General features: G+C 45.7%; 1 protein-coding gene across 4 annotated transcripts in view; it reads left to right on the top strand.

Moving 5' to 3' along the window:
• The window catches only part of DPF3 (double PHD fingers 3), a 279933-nt gene that overhangs the window by 46047 nt on the left and 214813 nt on the right, over positions 1-19073 (top strand). The window contains exon 1 of one of the 4 annotated variants that reach the window (XR_002346005.1): positions 11692-16945. The exons of the other annotated variants lie outside the window; for them this stretch is intronic. The gene's annotated coding sequence lies outside the window, so the exon portion shown is untranslated. Of the gene's footprint in view, positions 1-11691; positions 16946-19073 lie in introns of those variants that run through there. 4 annotated transcript variants of the gene reach the window in all.

The raw sequence follows: 19073 nt of genomic DNA, 5'->3' as shown, positions 1-19073 counted from the left end.
GCTTAGGGAACTTTTGAGTGAAAATCAAACATCAGCGAGATTGCTGATTTTCCAAAATTTACTCACTGGATCATTCCTCTCATAACTTCAATTACAGCTGCCACTCTTCAGAATGTGACCAAGCCCAGCAAGTGGAGAGTCGAAAGTCCCTGCATCTAGTCCTGACTTTGGGTTGTAAACAACAGTGCAAGGTGCTTCGAGAATGCAGAGAAGCAGAGGCCTCCCCGTCCAGCCCCAGCAACTTTTAAAGAGGGACCTCTGAGTCTTAGCGTTTAATTGAAACTGTTAGTTTTGGCTTCCTCTCCCTCCCCTGACCCTCAAAACAGCAAGCTAGAAACAGCATCCCATAGAGCAACAGCAAAAATAGCACTTCGCACACTACATCTTCACAAGAACCCCTCACAAAAGCACTACCAAATCCTGTACCACCGGGCACTTACTACTTTACAGATGGGAAAATTAAGACCTGCAGAGTTGACCTGACCCAATAAGACCCTGGAAGAACTGGGGGTTGAAGGCCAGGTCCATGCCTCCTCTTAGATTTGCACTTCTAAGAGCAGAGGAGTCCTCTCCTAAGGGGACTTTTAAGGATTTCGTGACCATATTGGGAGCTCATCATCATGTCCCTTTTCTGGATGACTTTCACATCCTGGAGCTGGGTATTATGTTTGGCTAGAAAATAATCTTTGAACATATGTACAAGGAGTTTATTGCTGTTTTTGTTTGTAGTGGCCAAGAATTAAAACTCAGTGAATACCAATCAGAAGAGAAATGGTCCAATAGCAATGGTACCGTCATACCGTGGATCATTACAGTTAAAGGGATTTTGGCAAAGTATGGCAGAAAAAACAGGAGGGAGAAGAGGGTAAAGGATATATAATTCTGTTTTTGTTAGACAATAGCCACCCCCCAGAAAACTCTCACTGTGTGTGTGTGTGTGCGTGAAATTTAGAGCTTAGGGAACTTTTGAGTGAAGATCAAACATCAGTGAGATTGCTGATTTTCCAAAATTTACTCACTGTGTGTGTAGGGGGAAAATGACATAGGTATGGGGAAAAGTGTGGAAGGGGACAGACTAAAATGTTAACACAGGCCACCTGGGGAAAAGCAGGGTTGGAGATAGGGTGCTGATGTGGGAGTATAGGAAAACAGCACGTGATAAAATGCATTTGAATAAATTATAGGTATATACACATATGCAGAAAGAAATTCATAAAAAGTACATGCATAAACTTAAAAAGGCAAACAATCAAAAGAATGGTTCCAATAAGAGCAAAGCTGTGGGAGTTTCCTTTGTAGCTCAGTGGGAAACCAACCTGACAAGTAGCCATGAGGATGCGGGTTCGATCCCTGGCCTTGCAAAGTGGGTTAAGATCCAGTGTTGCTGTGAGCTGTGGTGTAGGTCACAGATGTGGCTTGGATCCTGCGTTGTTGTGGCTGCGGCGTAGGCCAGCAGCTGTAGCTCCGACTCAACCCCTAGCCTGGGAACTTCCATATGCCACAGGTGTGGCCCTAAACAAACAAACAAAAAGAGCAAGGCTATGAACCCTATGTGGGTTGGCTAGCTTGGCAAGGGTGAGAGCTCAGTCCTGAGGCTGAAGGCTTTCCCCTCCAGGTCAGTTATGTTGCAAGTGAAGTACCCGGGTCAGAAGCAGATCAGGGACATGTGATGTGTGGCTGTAGATGTAGAGCACAGACACACCGGTCAACTGATGATCCTAGGTACCATCTTTGAGGTGTCTATTGCCTGCTAGCATTTTTATAATTTCTCGAAGTTAGATATTTGCATCCCCATTTTATGGATGAGGAAAACCGAGAGCAAATACTCAAGGTCACATGGTGAGTGAATGGTGCTGAGACTTAAGTCCAAGTCTGATTCCAGGACTCGTGCTTTTTAGGCTTCATCACACCTCCGAGTTCACATCTTGTCTGTGGGGTGATCAGGGCCAGCCTGCTGTTATCCAAACTGAGATTTCTGCAGGGGCCTCTCTCAAGGCATGGGTCCTAAAGGGCACATTTTGCTATTAAAACCAACCAAGCCACCAAACAGTGACTCTTTCCTGTGTGTACTTGCTGGCCTGGTTTTGAATGGCAAAGCTTCTTACCTGTGCCAGGGCAAAACAATCCGTTTGGGTCTCTGTTCCTAGAGGAGCAGGGCTATGTGGAAAAGTAGGGCATCTGAACACCTACCTCAGGACAGGTGAAAGGCAGACTGGCCGGTTAAAAAGGAGGACAGTGTTACCAAGCCCGACATCTGGCCCCTGAATTGTATCAGCAGCCTCTTGGGGAGTAAATGCTTGCGCTTTCATGGGGATCTGTCTCCTACTCTTTGCCCGCACCCCCTGCCCCTAGCTCCACTAAACACAAAAGAACTAACAGTAGTGGCTTGTTTGGCGGCCTGGTAATGTGGCTTCCACCCAAATTGCTGAGCACCTGTGCTGTCCCCAAGCTTCCCCCAAAGTGACTACTAAAGATAAAAATCTCACTTTTCATATGGATGTCCTGGGATGACCTTTCTTTTTTCTTTGCCTTGGTTTCCTCATTCGTAAGAGGAGGATTGGCTTTTTTTCCTGCTTAAGAGTAAAAGGATGTATTTATGATGTATATTAAAAAACAAAAAAAGCAAAAAAACAAGAGGCATGTTATATATTTAGAAAGATAAGGCCAGTTCTGTGTGTTTTGGCTGAAAACAACAGCTCTGCTGGCACCACAACAATTGCCATTTTTATTTAATAAGTCTTGACGTTTCCAGTGCTATAGGACCACAGTTTTCTGCAGGGTCCTGTGTCTTAACAATGGCATTGACGACTTGCAGGAGCGGTCCCGTTTCACAAAGGTTAGCTTGGCCACATAGGGTGCGCTGGCTTCAGGGACGGCCTTCCCCAGGCTCTCCTGCCCTTCAGGATGGCAGATGGTCGCCACTCCCCTGGTGAGGCTGCGGCAGCTGGAACTGGAGCCACTGCCTGCTGCCTTCCTTCACTGCCCGGCAGAGATGAAGATGGAAGGGGTAGAAAGCGTGCTGCGGGCTGTAGTCTTTACTTGAGGATTTGGAACAAGGCCTGCCCATGGCTGCACTTTTGCTCCCTGACCTGAGCCTCATGGCTACAGACAAACTGCCTGGTCTTTCAGAGCTTCAGAGTTTCCCTATCTTCCTAGTGGAGCAAAATCCTTGTGAACCAGCTTGTGTAGATGTCGTGATCATCAACAGTCATCTTATTAGTTCCTTGAAGACTGGACCCTGGTACCTGGCCCAGTGCCTGGCACACAGTAGGAACCCAAAGAAACGCTTTTCATTGACAGGGAACCCCTAGAGCTCCATGACTAGATAGTGCAAAAAGTAATTATTTAGGAAGTATTCTTTCTTTGCATTCCTCTGTGCCTGATAAGAGTGGGATTTGTACACCTTTTTCTCCATCCTTAGTCTTCTTTGCCTTTGTTTTACTTAAAAAGTGACTTCCTTCTGCCCAATTAAGTAAAGCTGATAGGACCTTACCATACATCCCTCTCCTGTTTGCATTTCTGAGAGCTGGTGAAATCCATGCTCTGCTTGGTTCTGCTTAAACGTAGGAAGAGATTGATCAGCTTGAGAGGAGAGCTTCTCTGTGTCCTGGGAGCTGTCCTAACCCTTCCTTGCTTCCATTAGGGCTGTGGAGTCTTCTGAGGTCCCGAGACAGTGTGGTTTACCTGGGTCTCGACAAGACAAGGGCTGGAGCTCCCAGTGGGCTCCCAGGCATTGGATGGGAGATGTCCTTTAGAGAAAAGGAAAAAAAAATCCACCCAGATGGATTGATGAAAGGAATGACATCACAGTAGGCATGGCAACCGCAGGGTAATCATAATCTCCCCACGAGGTGGTCAGAACCCCAAGGGAAGACCTGGTTTCACTGGGCTCCATTTCCCTTTGGGTCGGGCAGAGCAGGGAGGCTTGGAGGAGGGTTTGCTTACCCAATGGCTAGCGTGGGCCAGAGGTTTGGCTTTTCACTCCAAAAGTTCTGCCTCCCCACTCTGACAGTCTCTCTGGGGTGGTGGGTTGCCACCTCAGAGCATTTTCCTTCTGGTGCTTTATTATCCGGGGTTACCCTGGGAGTTTGGCGGGAGAGGGGGAGCAAAAAGAGGGAAGCCCGTCACTGGAGAGGGAAGTAGAGAGATGAAATCATCATCAGGAAGTTGTGTGGAACCCCGGCGCTCCATCCTCAGGTTCTGTGCCCCAGAGGCCCTGAGCTCCTCCAATAAATGCGCAGTCTGTCTCCGGTCCCTCCCTCGGCTTCTTCAGACCTTGATCTCTGCAGAAGACGATGTTGAGCTGGCTGTCAGCCATGTAAGTTGTGCTAATTTCAGAGTCACTTGTGTCTAAGGCTCCAAAGAGATTCAGAGCCACTGGCTGGGGCACTGTGGACAGAAAGGTGCTAGATCTGCAATGAATGCTGATGTCCTGGACAGCCTGGCATGCTGTCTGGTGAGGTCATCCTGAACACAATGCAGGGGTTTTGGGTGTTGAGTAAGGAGCGGGAACAGGGAGGTTGCCACACTGGGGCTTCTGGTACCCTAGCTCAGAAATCATTTCTCCTGGTCTTCCTGGGATACCTCTGCCCAGGTCACACCTGGTTGCTGTCTCTCTGTAGGTCTAATCATAGTTGCTTGTTTGGCATTTTGCCGTCTTAGAAGTGAGGCAGCCTGACCAAGGCACGAGTGGCTATTATGAAGCTCATGTCTTGTCTCTACTCATCAGCAGAGCCACCCACCCCCAAATGTCTTAAAGGCATTTTAAGACGTTTATGAATGTTTTGAGAAGCATTGCTCTTTAGCTTCTTTAATTAGAATATCTGGAGTTTTGGCTTCTTTAGTCAGAATATTTGGGTGAGCTGGAGAAATTGCTTACCCAGCTCCTCTTGGCTATGGGTATTTTTGTACAGTGAGTTTATTGCCTAAAAAAAATTTTTTTTTTATTGAGATAAAATTCTCAACATAAAGTTCACTGTTTTAACCATATATCATTCATTGATTATTTAGTATTTTATTTTAAGAATTATTTATTTGGGAGTTCCCATTGTGGTGCAGTGGTAATGAACCCAACTAGTATCCGGGAGGATGCGGATTCAATTCCCGGCTCTGCTCAGTAGATTAAGGATCCAGTGTTGCCGTGAGCTGTGGTGTATGTCACAGACACAGCTTGGATCTGGCATTGCTATAGCTGGTGGTGTAGGTCAGCAGCTGTATCTCTGATTTGACCCCTAGCCTGGGAATTTCCATATGCTGCAGGTATGGCCCTAAAAAGCAAAAAATAAAATAAATTAAAGGAAAAAGAAAAAGAATTATTTATTTATATAAGTGGTTAAGGACTTAAAAACAGAAGAAAGAATAAAAACAGAACCATGCCATTCTTCTACTTAAAAAACAACAAATAATTTCTTACAACACTTATGTCCAGTCAATGTTCAAATATTGGTCTTTAGTATTTTAAACTGTACAGTTGAAAGGCTTTTAGTATATCCACAAAATTGTGCAGACATCACCACTACCTAATTCCAGAACCTTTTCATCACACTGAAAAGAAATCTCACGCCAATAAACATTCACTTCTCATTCTCTCCTTCCCTCAGGCCCCGGCAACTATGAATCTGCTTTCTGTATCTATGGATTTCTTTGTTTTGAATATTTCGTATAGATGGCATCAGGCAATGTATGTGGCCTTTTTTGTCTGGATTCTTTAACTTAGCATGTTTTCAGTGTCTTGTTCCTTTTTATGGTGGAATAATATTCTGTTGATGTGGATAGACCACATTTTATTTGTCCATTCATCCGTCGATGGACATTTGGACTCTTTCTACTTTTTGGCTGTTATGAATGATGCTAATATGAACATTTAAGTACCAGTCTTTGTGAGGACCTGTGTTTTCAGTTCCCTTGGGTATATGCCTAGGAGTGGAATTGCTGGGACGTGTAATAACTCTATATTGGACTTTTTGAGGAATTGCCAAACTATTTTTCCATAGTGGCTGTAGTGTTTTACTTTCCTACCAGCGATGTATGAGGGTCCATCCTTGCTTACCCTTGTGGTTATCTTTATGATTGTAGCCATTCTAGTGGATATGAAGTGGTATCTCGTTGTGGTTTTGATTTTCATTTGTCTAATTGATTACGCTGTTTATCTTTTCACGTGTTTATTGACCATTTGCCTATTTTCTCTGGAGAATGTCTGTTCAAATCCTTTGCCCATGTTGTTGTTGAGTTGTTTCTCTTTTTGTTGTTAGCAAGTGAGTTTATTTTATTGTTTTCTTTTTAGGGTCGGAACCTCATATGGAGATTCCCAGGCTAGGGGTTGAATTGGAGCTGCAGCTGCCAGCCTATACCATAGCCACAGCAATGCCAGATCCGAGCCATGTCTGTGACCTTTACTGCAGCTCACGGCAATGCAGGATCCTTAAACCACTGAGTGGGGCCAGGAATGGAACCCGCATCCTCATGGATACTAATCGGGTTCGTTACTGAGCCGCAATGGGAACTCCAAGAGGTGAGTTGCTTTTGGTTTTTTTTAATGCATCATTGTTCCTTCTTCTACTCCAGCATGGAAGAGTTTAGTGGGTCACTTAAATGTGGGCTGAGGTCTCTGCTTCTTAGGCCACTCCTCTGTGTTCTTAGGGGTCTCCTCTTCCTTGCCTACCCATAAAAGTTTTTTTCCCCTGAGTTTCTATTCTTGACTCAATTTTTGTTTTGTTCTCAGTTTCTCTCCACTTGACCTCATCCACGGCCATAACTATGAATGTATATATGCTGTATATATGCTGTGACTGTATATATGCTGATTACTCTCAAGTGCATATATCCAACCCAGGCTTCTCTCTGGAGCTCCATATTGACATATCGTGGTGGAATCTCAGCATGTTCCAAACTTGCTCCTTTCCTCTGCTGAGCCTTTTCCTGGATTGGCTTCCCCATCTGGATGGCCAGCAGCAGCAGCTACAAAGTCGGCCGAGCTGGAAATCATCTTGGACTCCCCTCTTTCAGGTGCATCTGCCTTCTTGCCGCCGGGGACTGTCCATTTGCTATCTTCAATGTCCCTCTCTAATTCGTCCTCAGGTCTTCACTCCTACTCTGACTGTTCAGATGGTTGTCATTCCAACTAGACATTTGAGTTACTTCCATTGATCCATCCTCTGCCAGAGTGACCCAGTTATATTCCTCCCATCTTCAGACCCATTAGTGGCTCCTTGTTGCCCAAAGGACAGACTTTTTATTCCTTTGTAGAACATATGAGCCCTCCAAGATCTGATCTCTGCCTATCTTTCCAACCTCATATTCTTTTGCTCATTCTCCCTGCAACCTTTATTTTAGCTACAGTGTGTTCCTTTGAGTTTCTTGAATGGGGCGCATTCCCTCAAATCTCCATGCCTTGAGTGCCATGCTATTGGCATGATTTTGTATACATGGTCAAAGGTAGATTTTCAGGGCTGGATTATGGATCTCATAGGGCCCAAATTAAATACTGCTACGAATAGAGACCATGGTGATCATAGGTGAGATGTAGATTTTGATTCAATAATTTATTTATGTGAAAGAATTTCCCCACTGAATAGAAATTAAACTGCATTTTGCTGTATTTATGAATCACTTGTATATTGTAAAGGTGATGAACTCTTTTGGAAAATTCTGACCTTTGCCCCATCCATAACCTGCTGTTATTTAAGTTACTTTGTGAACCAAAGACACCAGGATACATGATGTACAAACAAATGCGTATTTTGGGAGCTAATGGGATGAAACATTTGAAATCAGTTTTGGATCTCAAGGTTGCCATCACTACTGGCTACTGTGAACAATAGATCACATACTTGTCTGGGATCCCACACCTCTAACCTCTGGGATGTCTTACAACTTTTTCTGAGGCGGTTAGTCCTTAGAGAAACTGCGTAAAATTGAAGGAGAGATTTCTTATCCTTTCCAAATAATTTGAAAAATTTATGGAGTTTTGGAGTTCCTGTCATGGCTCAGTAGTTAACGAACCTGACTAGGATCCCTGGCCTTGCTCAGTGGGTTGAGGAGCTGGTGTTGCCATGAGCAGTGGTGTAGGTCGCAGACATGGCTCGGATCTGATGTGGCTATGGCTGTGGTGTAGGCCGGCTGCTGTAGCTCTGATTCAACTCCTAGCCTGGGAACCTCTATATGCCATGGGTGTGGCCCTAAAAGGCAAAACAAAAGCAAAAACAAAAACTAGTAAGTGAACAAAATTAAAAAAAACTTATGGAGTTTCCTAGAAGCCTAGTGGTTAAGGACATGGTGTTGTCACTACTGTGGCTAAGGTTACTGCTGTGGCTCAGGTTTGACCCAGGAACTTCTGCATGCCATGGGCACATCTGAAACAAAACAAAACAAAAACAAACAAATAATTTAAAAAATGTAATTCAGGTTTTGATCTAGCACTTTTTCTCTCTCCTTCAAATTTTTACTTAGAAAGATTTCACACCTGAAAAGTTGCAAGAATGGTACACTGAACATTTCTAGACCTTTTGCTTAGATTCACCTTTTATTAGCATTTGGCCTCATGAGTTTCCTGTCTGTCCTTCCATTTTAAGTACATGTGTGTGCCCCCCACCCCAATGCCCTCCTCCCTCAAATGGTCTTTATAGTTCTCTTTGATTTTGGTCATGTGTCAGATGTCTGGAGAAGACAGATGGTGCATGGTGGGGGCAGAGACAGCAGTCGCTGGATTCTCCTGTGGAAGGTGACTTATTCTCTTAATAGTTTCCAAATGGATAGAGAAGCCACAGGACCAGATCAGTGGTCCCTTCTGAGAACTTGTTGATCCTCTCCTCATCTGAGGCTGCAAATGTGATCAACTGTATTTTCAGGAAGGGTGCAATTTAGTTCCTAACACATCTTCCTCTTCTCTGGATATGTTTGCCAGCCTCTAGCAAAGCTCTGTGCCAAAACTGAAGCCTCGAGCTCTCGGCTCTGTGCTGCCACTGACTGGAGCCTACTGGGATGAGCCTGAGTCAGTTCCTTTCTCTCTCTGAGCCTCAGTTTCCCCATCTAGAGAATGAGAGCTTGGGTCACCTGCTCTTGAAGTCCTGTCCCCATGCTCATGTCCTATCACCCTGTGATGGCCAGAAAAGCTCTGTCCTTTGGGGAATTGTTGCAAGATACTTAATGTACTTTGAGATGAACCCCAGAAATTTATGCTGACTGGGCTCTGGCCCTGTCTGGTGTATAAGAAGAGTGTTTTTCCCCTTGTAAGAGCTACCAGTGCTCTGTCTGTTGAGGCAGGGGGTGGGCTTGGTGGGGAGGGAAGAAGCCGCGGGACCTCTGACCCTTTTGTTGGAGCCTCTCCACCTCCCCTTCCTTTGAGGTTGCCTGCTTGTTTAATTTGTCGTTTGCCCTGCTTCCCACGCCCTTTTATAGCTACATTTGTTCAAGGATAGTGCCACCTCTTTTTTCTGTCCCTGGCCCACCTCCAGTTTAAATATCTCAGGAGGACGGCAGCAGTCTGATGCTATGGAGGCAATGGGTGACTTTAATGGTGGCCCTAAGCAAGGCCGCACTCTTGTGGGTGGGCTGAGAGTTATTCAAAGTCCAGGGAGTGGGAGGGGGCTGTCTTGATACTAATCGCTAGAGGGTTCCACAAAGTCCCATCCATAGATCCGGGGCAAGGCTCTTGGACTGGCCAGACTTCTTTTGTGGGTTTAATCCCCATGGGTGGGATTTGAGGAAGTTCTGGTAAGAGAGGAAAGGACTTACATGTTGTGGAGTTGAAGAAAGGAACTGGTGAGAGCAGGGTGATCGGGGGTTCATTATTCATTCAGCAAATGCTTATCCAAGAACTTCTACATTCTGAGCAAGGTCCATTTAGCTCAGAAGCCCTAGATCTGGGTCACGATCATGAATGTGCCAGACACTGTGCTATGTGCTATAGAAGAGGTAGAAATTAATTAGTAATGATCATACCCCGCTCTGCCAACCATCACTTGCCAGGCTTGTTGCTAAGTGTGTTACCTCAAATTCCATTTAATCCTCCCAGCTCTGATGCAAGGTGCTGTCCTCATCCTACAGGAGAGGAAAGGGAGGCTTAGAGCAGGCATTTGCTCAAAGTCAGGCAATGAGTGAGGCAGAACTGACCTCAAATCCCATTCTCTTAACCTCTCTGCCTCTTGTTCCTCAAAGCTGGTTTGTGGACTGATACCAATCTGTAATGAAGTTTTCCTGGTCTAAAATATAAGGATTTGGAGTTCCCTTGTGGCAAAGAGGCTTAAGGACCTGGCATTGTCACTGCAGTGGCTTGGGTTGCTGGTTTGGCTTGGGTTTGATCCCTGGCCCAGGAACTTCCACATGCCGCAGTTGTGGCCAAATAAAATAAAGTATACAGATAATATAACTAGATTTTATTTTATTTTATTCTTTTCTTTTTATGGCCACACCTGTGGCATATGAAAGTTCCCAGGCTAGGGGTCGAATCGGAGGTACAGCTGTTGGCCTATGCCGTGTCTATGACCTAGACCACAGCTCACGGCAACCCACGTCCTCATGGATACTAGCCGGGTTCGTTGCCACGAGCCATGACGAGAACTCCATAACTAGATTTTTAATAAGGCTTACTTTATTTAATTCATTGGTTCTCAACTGAGATGCTCTTGCCCCCAGGGGATATTGGGTAAAGCTTGGAGACGTTTTGTGGTTGTCACAACTTGGGAGTGCTTCTGGCATATCATGAGTAGTTGCCAGAGATGCTGCAGAACATCCCACATGCATAGGATCTTGCTCCCCCCTTCTTCTCGCCCCCATAGCAAAGCTTTAACTGGCCCAAGGTATCGATTGTGCTAAGATTGAGGAACTCTGATCTTAATAGAAAGATTATCTTTAATCTTAAAATTATATTATTCTGACTTTTTTGATATGTATTAAATGTCCTTTCTTTGAAGAAGCAGTGTAGTAGACGGCAGTAAGGTTTTAGAATGTTCTTATTTGGCAAAATAAAAAAAGTTGGCAAAGCTAAGGTGATCCCTCTAATTTTTTTTTTCCTGTTAAAAGTTTCCTAGACTTTGGGAGCTCCCACTGTGGCACAGTGGGTTAAGAATCTGACTGCAGGATCTTGGGTCACTGTGGAGGCACAGGTTCAATCCCTGGCCCAGCATGTGGGTTAAAGGTGCGGTTTTAATCCCAAGCCCTGGCGTAGGTCACAGATGGGGCTTGAATTCAATCCCTGGCCTGGGAACTTCCATATGCTTCGGGTGCAGCCATAAAATTAAAAAAAAAAAATTTCCTAGACTGTGAAATCCATTGCATCTGAGAATTTCTCAATCTATGTATTATTTATTTATTTATATTATTATTATTTAAAAATTTTTATTGGAATATCATTGATTTACATTGTTGTATTAGTTTCAGGTATACAGCACAGTGAATCAGTTATACATACACATATATGCATTCTTTTTTCCCATATGGGTTATTACAGACTATTGATTAGATTTCCCTGTACCATACAGTAGGTCCTTGTTTAGTATCTATTTTATTTTTACTTTTATTTTTTGTCTTTTTGTCTTTTTAGGGCTACATCCATGGCATATGGAAGTTCCCAGGCTAGGAGTCCAAATCGGAGCTGCAGCTGCTGGCCTTCCCCACAGACACAGCCACAAGCCACATCTCTAGCTGCAGTCTACACCACAGCTCACGGCAACACCAGATCCCCAACCCACTGAGCGAGGCCAGGGATAGAACTCACATCCTCATGGATACTAGTCGGCTTCATTAACCACTAAGCCATGACAAGAACTATTATCTATTTTCTATATGGTGGTGTGTATGTGTTATTCCTATCCTCCTAACTTATCCTGCCTCCCCTGGGTATTATTTTAAAAATACTGTTCGTTAAAAATTAAAGAAGGAAATGGTCTCGTGTTGCAATTAAGGCAACGCCTAAGGTGCTCTTGGGGCTCCAGAGGTTTGATTTAATAACAAATAGTTGTTGACCACTTGGTGCCTAGTTTGTGCCAGGCCCTAGAGGAGGTCAAAGGAGTTTTGCCTCCATGGACTTGTGATTGCCATAGGGTAGAAAGTGAACACGTGTAAAACTAGTAGGGAACAAAGAAATAGCCTGGCAGATGATAGCTAAATTTAGTCCCTGGTTGATGCTAACATGCCAAACCCAGAGGTTTCTACCAGAAAGAATTTTAGATTTCTGGCTTGGGTCTGCCGTCATGTAATTTATGTGACCTTAGGCAAAGCACTTACTTTCTCTGCCTCTTGCTTTCTTATTGGTTTCCTGTCTTGGATGAGCGCCCCTCAAGCCCACATGAGAAAGCTGTCTCCAACACCTCCTTCCCCTCCTGCCTCCAATGGGACACCCAGTCCTGTTAATTCTATTTTGGAAATGTCTCCAGAGTCTGCTCAGTCTCTTCCTATTCCAGTGCACTCTCCACTCAGCAGCCAGAATAATCTTGCTAAAACATAAATCTGATCATGTCACCTGCCTCTGTTTAAAGCCCTCAGTGGTTTCCTCATTGCCCACAGGACAAAGTCCAAACTCCTTGGCAAGACTTTCTTGGCTCCATGGTCTGGGCCCAGCCCACCTCTCCAGTCTCGCTTCTCATGCGGGGCCCTTCACTGCCACTTACCCTGTGGTCTGGACACACCAGACAGCTCACTCTTCTCTGAGCACAAATGGAAGGCCTGCCTCCCCCGAATCTCCTTTCCACCTGGCGAAATCATATGTGTCTTTTAACGTTTGTCTCAATCATCTCCTCTGGAAGTTGCCCCAGATCCTGGAGACAGAGTGCAGGTCCCCATCTCTCTCCACCACTGGGCTATGAAGCCATCACAGGCGGGGCCTGCATTTGTCTTGCTCAGTCTTATAAACTTTATACACCTACTAGTACATGGGAGGTGCTCGACTGTTGCTGAGCAGAAAGCAAATGGATGGAGGAGGAAAAATTTTAAATGGAGATAACAGTGTTTGTCTGTTGTTACCACCCAAGGTTGCTTGTGGCATGAACATGAGATAGTATTTATTGAAGAACTGAAAAATGAGAGCTACACAATGCAAAACAGAGTATTTGTCATTGTTTTCAAAAGGAGAGATGGTTAGCTTTGGAACTGTGGATGAAAAGCCTTAGGAGTTCCTCCATCATATCACCATTAACGTGTGTGCACATGTATTTATGCATATACATGTGTGCTTGGGTGCGTGTGCACACACATTCACACATCATGTCTAAGAGTTGGTGGGTGCTGGGAGCTGGTAAACCAGATAGAAAAATCCAGATGGCCAGAATTTTGCATAATTCAGCAAAAATATGCCTTGTTGGTACAGGAACACACATGGCATGAACTGTGACTCAGTGGCCTGGACCTGCTCAGGCCTTTAGTGACCACAGGTCCTCTTCTTTCCCAGAACTGGGGCTGAACCTAGAAAGGAGGGAAGGAGGAGCTTGGCTCCTTTTTCTTTCGTGTTCTCTTTTCTGTCTGAATATTGTCTGCCCCAGTCACCTACATGGAACAGGGTACATCGAAGTAAGAAGAAAAGAAACAGAAATAGAGGTCTGGGCATAGGCAACACTTTGCAAATACTATTGCACTAACCTTTATTATCAATATCTGTGTATCTACCTTATTCGCAGCACCAGACCGGGATTCCGTGGAGGGCAGGTATTTTCTTTGCATCTTCTGCTCCCCCTGCAGGGGCCTAGCACCATGGCAGGTGTACACAGGTGTTAGCTGAAAGAATGAGAAAGGTTGAAGTTTACCTCTAATCCAGTTCCCTGGTGTGCCATGTCTCGCTTTTGTTTTTGGTGTTTTCTGAAAAGATGGATTCTTCTTCCTTTTGGCCAGATGGAGGATAAGGCAATTTTCTTTGACACTCCGTCTGGGCAACCAACCCTCACTGCTGCCCCCAGGTTTCATTTTTCCTCTGGATGCCACCTGAGGACTCAGAGGCAGTGCATCTTGGGCCTGGATCCCTTCTCTTCTCAGACCCCTGAAGGTTGCCCTGTCACAGAGCAGGGGGTGGTGGCGGGGCCCCGCAGGGTGCCGGAAGGGAGCCTAAAGGCTTAATTGGTTAAACTTGATTACAAAGGCCAGTCCTATTGTTTCCAGGCCATTAAAAACCATTATCATCTTCCCAAGCTGGGCAGACAGCAGCTAGTTGCTTTGAAGCATGTCTTGGAGAGATAAGGAAAATTTATCCCTTGTTTTGACTTCAGGATTTTTTCTTGGTTTATTATTTGATGCCCCCTGGGTCAACTTTCTCTCCAACGGTCCCTGGTCTCAGACACCTTTCCAGTTGTTGGCAGGGGAGGTTCAGATTAGGATCCTCTATCTGACTAGGAGGATGGAAGATGCTGTAAGAGACCTGAGATAAATGTCCCTCACCCACTCCTTCCCTCTCCCTTCTCCTCTCCTCTCCTCCCTCCCCCATAGAGCAGTTTCTCAAGGGGCTCACACCTATTGATCTCTGAGCAGGGGGGACTTTTCTCATGAACTTCAGCGAATTCTCCCACCTCCATGATCGTGTGTACTCTGCTGAGAAGACTTCCTAGAGCCCTCCCCACAGCCCTCATTACCAGCCCCCGACCTGGCCTCCTCGGAGTACTGTGAGCGTTGAAGGAGGAACTATCGTCACTCTGCCCCTTTCTGTGATAGGCATATCTAGGCTTGCCCTGGTTGGGCCGGCCAGAGCCCTTGAGGGCCCTCATCCACACCCCAGACAATCTGTCTCCCCCAGGGGTCCTTCTTGGGGGTGTGACTTTCCATCTGGACAGATATGGGCAGCGGGATGTAGGCCGTACCCACCTTGCCGCGGTCAGGTTTTTGCCAGTGATCCTGTGGAATGTTGTATGTCCCAGACCTGAAAAGAAGCCCTTGTACTGAAGCCTGGACATTGAACATCGTTTTTCAGCTGATTGGTTGAAGAGTTGAGTGTGCTCTGTGGGCGATGAGCCAGCTCGCCAGATCCTGGGCACTCACCTGCTTTTTTGGACAAACAAATGAATGGATGTAGGAATAAGGAGTGTCAGCCAGTACCAGGTCACTCCTTATGGGTCTGTGTGTTCAACTCAGAAAGTACTGACTGTCTGATGTGGAAGAGTTGGTGCTAGGAATCAAAAGATGTGTAAGACCTGGTTCCTGAGATTTAAGCACTGATGTCTCGTGAGATAAGACAGGTAAGCACACACGGAAGGAGAGACACAGTGACTTGTATAAGGGGCAATGGGTTAATTCTGAACGAAGGGATCAGGAGAGCTTTGGGGAGGAGATGGTTTTTAAGGATTCAGTGAACAGAGAAGAGAAAGACAAGCAGATCCAGACTGGTAAACAGCAAGGGCAAACGTTTTTGACACACGACAGTGCCCTCAGCTTGCCACAGACCAGGCCTGGGAGCCCCACCCAAAGCCACTTCTGTCTTCAGCCAGGGTGGCTCCAAATCCATCTCAGACAACACCAAATAATCCCAGGAATTTTTTCCAGGCGTCTGACCCTGGGGCAGGGCTTGGGGCAGACATTCCTTTCCTCTAGACTTCACGAGGGCCCCATGTTGCTGGATGAGGGCGCATAGGACACACACAGGGATGCCCTGGAGTTGACGAAGTGGGGTGGATCAGCTCCCGGCACCTGATCCCTCCGTTTCCATAAGATATTTTCTTTGCCGGGAGTTCCTGCTGTGGTGCAGCAGGTTAAAGATCTGGTGTCTCTGTGGCGGCGAGGGTTGGATCCCCGAGGGCCAGTGCAGTGGGTTAAGGATCTGGCGTTACCGCAGCTGTTGTGTAGGTTTTAGCTATGGTTTGGATTTGATCCCTGGCACAGGAACTTTCATATGCCTCTGGTGCAGCCATTAAAAAGAGGAGGAGGAGAAGAGAAAAGATGTTTGCCCCTCTGCCCCCCAGCCGCTCTCCTTGTCTGGACAAGCATCACTCTCTTCTGGGGCTTTATTCCTACAGCTCCCTGTCTAGGAAGGCTGTCTTCTTATTTCTGTTTGTCCAGTTGCATCCTTCCCCAAAGGCCCAGCCTCCTTCTGGAAGGAAATGCACCTTCTTCTGAGCTCCCAAAGCATATCCCTGCTGCCGAGGGCAGGGCTGGAGAGCCCCCCCCTCCCCCCCGTTTCTCAGGAGCTGGCCTCAGGATGGCTGTCCCAGAGATGAAGGAAGGAATGGAGCTTCCTACCAACCCAGTTTTATTACAAACAAGTAGCCAGGGTCAATGTGTTTTTAGCACATTAAGAAAACCTTGCAAAGCCCCTGACTTTTCAGGTTCTCCAGATAACTGCTTAGTTACCTTGCAGAGAGTAGGAGGAGGCCAGGAAAGAGAATTCTTAATCTGGGGGAGCAGGAAGATTCCCTTGGCTCTTTGCTCCGACAGTGCCGCAGCCCATATATAACTGTGGGCGAGCTCCCCCTCTCCGAGTCGCTTATCTCTGCCTCACATTCACAGACTCACCAGCCTGGAGTCTCCCTGGATTTTGGCCAAGCCAGTTGGGAATGCATAATAGCTGAGATACGGGATGGGATGGGCCCGCCACGTCCTTGCATGCCGCCGTGAAGGTCCCTTCTCTCCTTCTTTCCCCCTCTCTAACTTTTTCTCTGGCATTGGGAGCTAATCTTTGTGGTTCCCACCTCTCTAATCTGTGAAAGAAGAGAGATTCAGATTTCACGTTTGCAGGTGGCTGTGCGTGTAATTATGGACACCCCTTGGAGAATGGGGGGGGAGGTTTGGGTGAGCAGATTTAGACCAAATGGCATTTAGTGAGCTGCCATTTTGAAATCTTGCCTAAAGGGCCTTGTGAACGTACAACCGTCTATAAACTCTCCCCCAGCTCACTTGCTTGTTATGACCAAGATTTTAGTTTGGCGTTTGTATCTTTCTGTCTCTGCTTTTTGCCCTGACAGAAACTGGGACGAGCAAAGGAAAGGCCACTGGAAGGAAGATCCTAGCCTGATGGGAGCAAGGGCTGCTGGGACATTCGGTGAGGTCTTGTTGAGGGTTGGAGCCTGCACTGGAAGTATGGGGAGGCAGATGGTGTGGGATCCTGCTGTGACTGCTCTTGCTCTGGGAGTGGCAGTTTGGGGATGCGTAGGGATACAGCGCCTGCTAGAACTGCTATACGGTTGTGGAAGCTATAGCTTCCCTGTTGAAGTTGTCTTGGTTGCTGTTAGGAGAGTTTCCATTCTGAAGACAAAAGCTGAGTCTCTAGCTAGAGTTACCAAGGGTTTTCTGGTATGTTCTTTTCTTCCAGTGCTTTAATGCAACACCATGAGATTCTGGACAATGGTTCAATTCTCTGTAGGTGAGTGGGATGGTACTGACACATGCACAGGATTGTAATAAAGTCAAATGCCTTTGTTGTTTTACAGTTTATTTTATTTTTTGCCTTTTAGGGCTGCACCCACGGCATGTAGAGTCTAGTCGGAGCTACAGCTGCCAGCCTACGCCACAGCCACAGCAATGTCAGATCCAAGCCACATCTGTGACGTACACCATAGCTCTTGGCAATGCTGGAACCTTAACCCACTGAGCAAGGCCAGGGATCGAACTCACAACCTCATGGTTCCTAGTTGGATTCGTTTCCGCTGCGCCACGACGGGAATTCTTGTTTTACATTTTAAAATTAGGCGTATGTGCAGAGTTCCCGTTGTGGCTCAGCGGTAACAAACCTGTTATTCATGAAGACTCGGGTTGGATCCCTGGTCTCACTCATTGGGTTAAGGATCCAGCATTGCTGTGGCTGTGGCATAAGCTGGCACTTGCAGCTCCGATTCAATCCCTAGCCTAGGAATTTCCACATGCCACAGGCGCAGCCCTAAACATCCAAAAAAAAAAAAAAAAAAAAAAAAATTAGGTGGGGGTGGAGAGAGAATGTGAAACATTTACCCCAAAGCTACAGGCATGAGAGTGGGGTTAGGTGGTTAGGTGATGTGTTAATTGGTTATGGGACAAGATGCTGGGGATGTTTGTTTCTAGGATGGTTGGTTTGATCTTTGTGAATCTTTTTTGGTTTGATTTCTTGTTACTATTCCTGCCTGTGTTGGTCTGCTTGGGCTGCTGTCATAAAGTCCCACAAACTGAGAGGCTTATAGAAGAGTAATGTATTGCCTCGCGCTTCTGGAGGCCAGGAGTCCACCAAGATCAAGGTGTCAGTGGGGGTAGAATCTTTAGAGCTGGAGGGAGTGCGGTTCAGCCCTCTCCTAGCTTCCTGTGGTTTGCTGACAGTCCTTGGCGTTCCTTCCTTGTCTGGTAGACACCTCACCCCAGTGTCTGCCTTCATCTTTGCACGGCGTTCTCCCTGTGTGCAAATTTCCCCTTTGTATAAGGATATCAGCAATGTTGGATTAGGGCCCATTCTAATTACCTCATTTTAACTAATGAGGTCTGCAATGGCCCTATTTCCAAATAAGATCACACTCTTAGATACTGGGGTGTTTGAGAGGATACAGTTCAATTCATAACATTCCCCTTCCCTGTAAAAATAGTGAGTTTTTTTTTTTAAGTTTTTACTTTTTGGAAAAAGAAAAACCTCCGTGTGATAAAAAATTAAAATACTACAGAGAGTAAACGAGGAGAGAAAGTAAGTCTAGGTCTCCCTCCCATCCTTAGACGCTAGTTCTTCAATACAGAGCCACCACCGTCACTCATTCTGTTTCCTCCGGGTGTCTTTCTGGAGATGTTTTATGAGCATAAATGTATATCTGTCCTTTTCTTTTCCCTTAAAATTGTTGCATTCTAAACGTCCTGTTTGGCACTTAGCTCTTTCAATTTAACAGTATATTTCAGAGATGCGTATCAATAGTTATATGTCTATCCTATTTTTAACAGATGCATGATATTTCATTGCATGGATATACCATGATTTAACTTTTACTTCTCCTGTTAGACCTTTTGGTGATTTCCAATCTTTGCTGTAATGAAAAAATTTATGTATACATTTCTCTACCCACGAGTGTAAGTCGTCTATGTATCTCCTTCCTAAAGTTCTTATATAGTATATAAATTAAGTACATTTAAGAAATATTTGTTAAGTTTCTGTTATGGACAAATATTTTCTTTTTCATTATATTCATTATTTATATTTACTCAGCCCAGTGGCTTGTCCTAAG

This window comes from Sus scrofa, chromosome 7 (genome assembly GCF_000003025.6).
Source record: "Sus scrofa isolate TJ Tabasco breed Duroc chromosome 7, Sscrofa11.1, whole genome shotgun sequence".
NCBI classification, from domain to species: domain Eukaryota; kingdom Metazoa; phylum Chordata; class Mammalia; order Artiodactyla; family Suidae; genus Sus; species Sus scrofa.
Note: the sequence above shows the minus strand (reverse complement) of the source record. Positions and strands in the feature narration are given on the sequence as shown.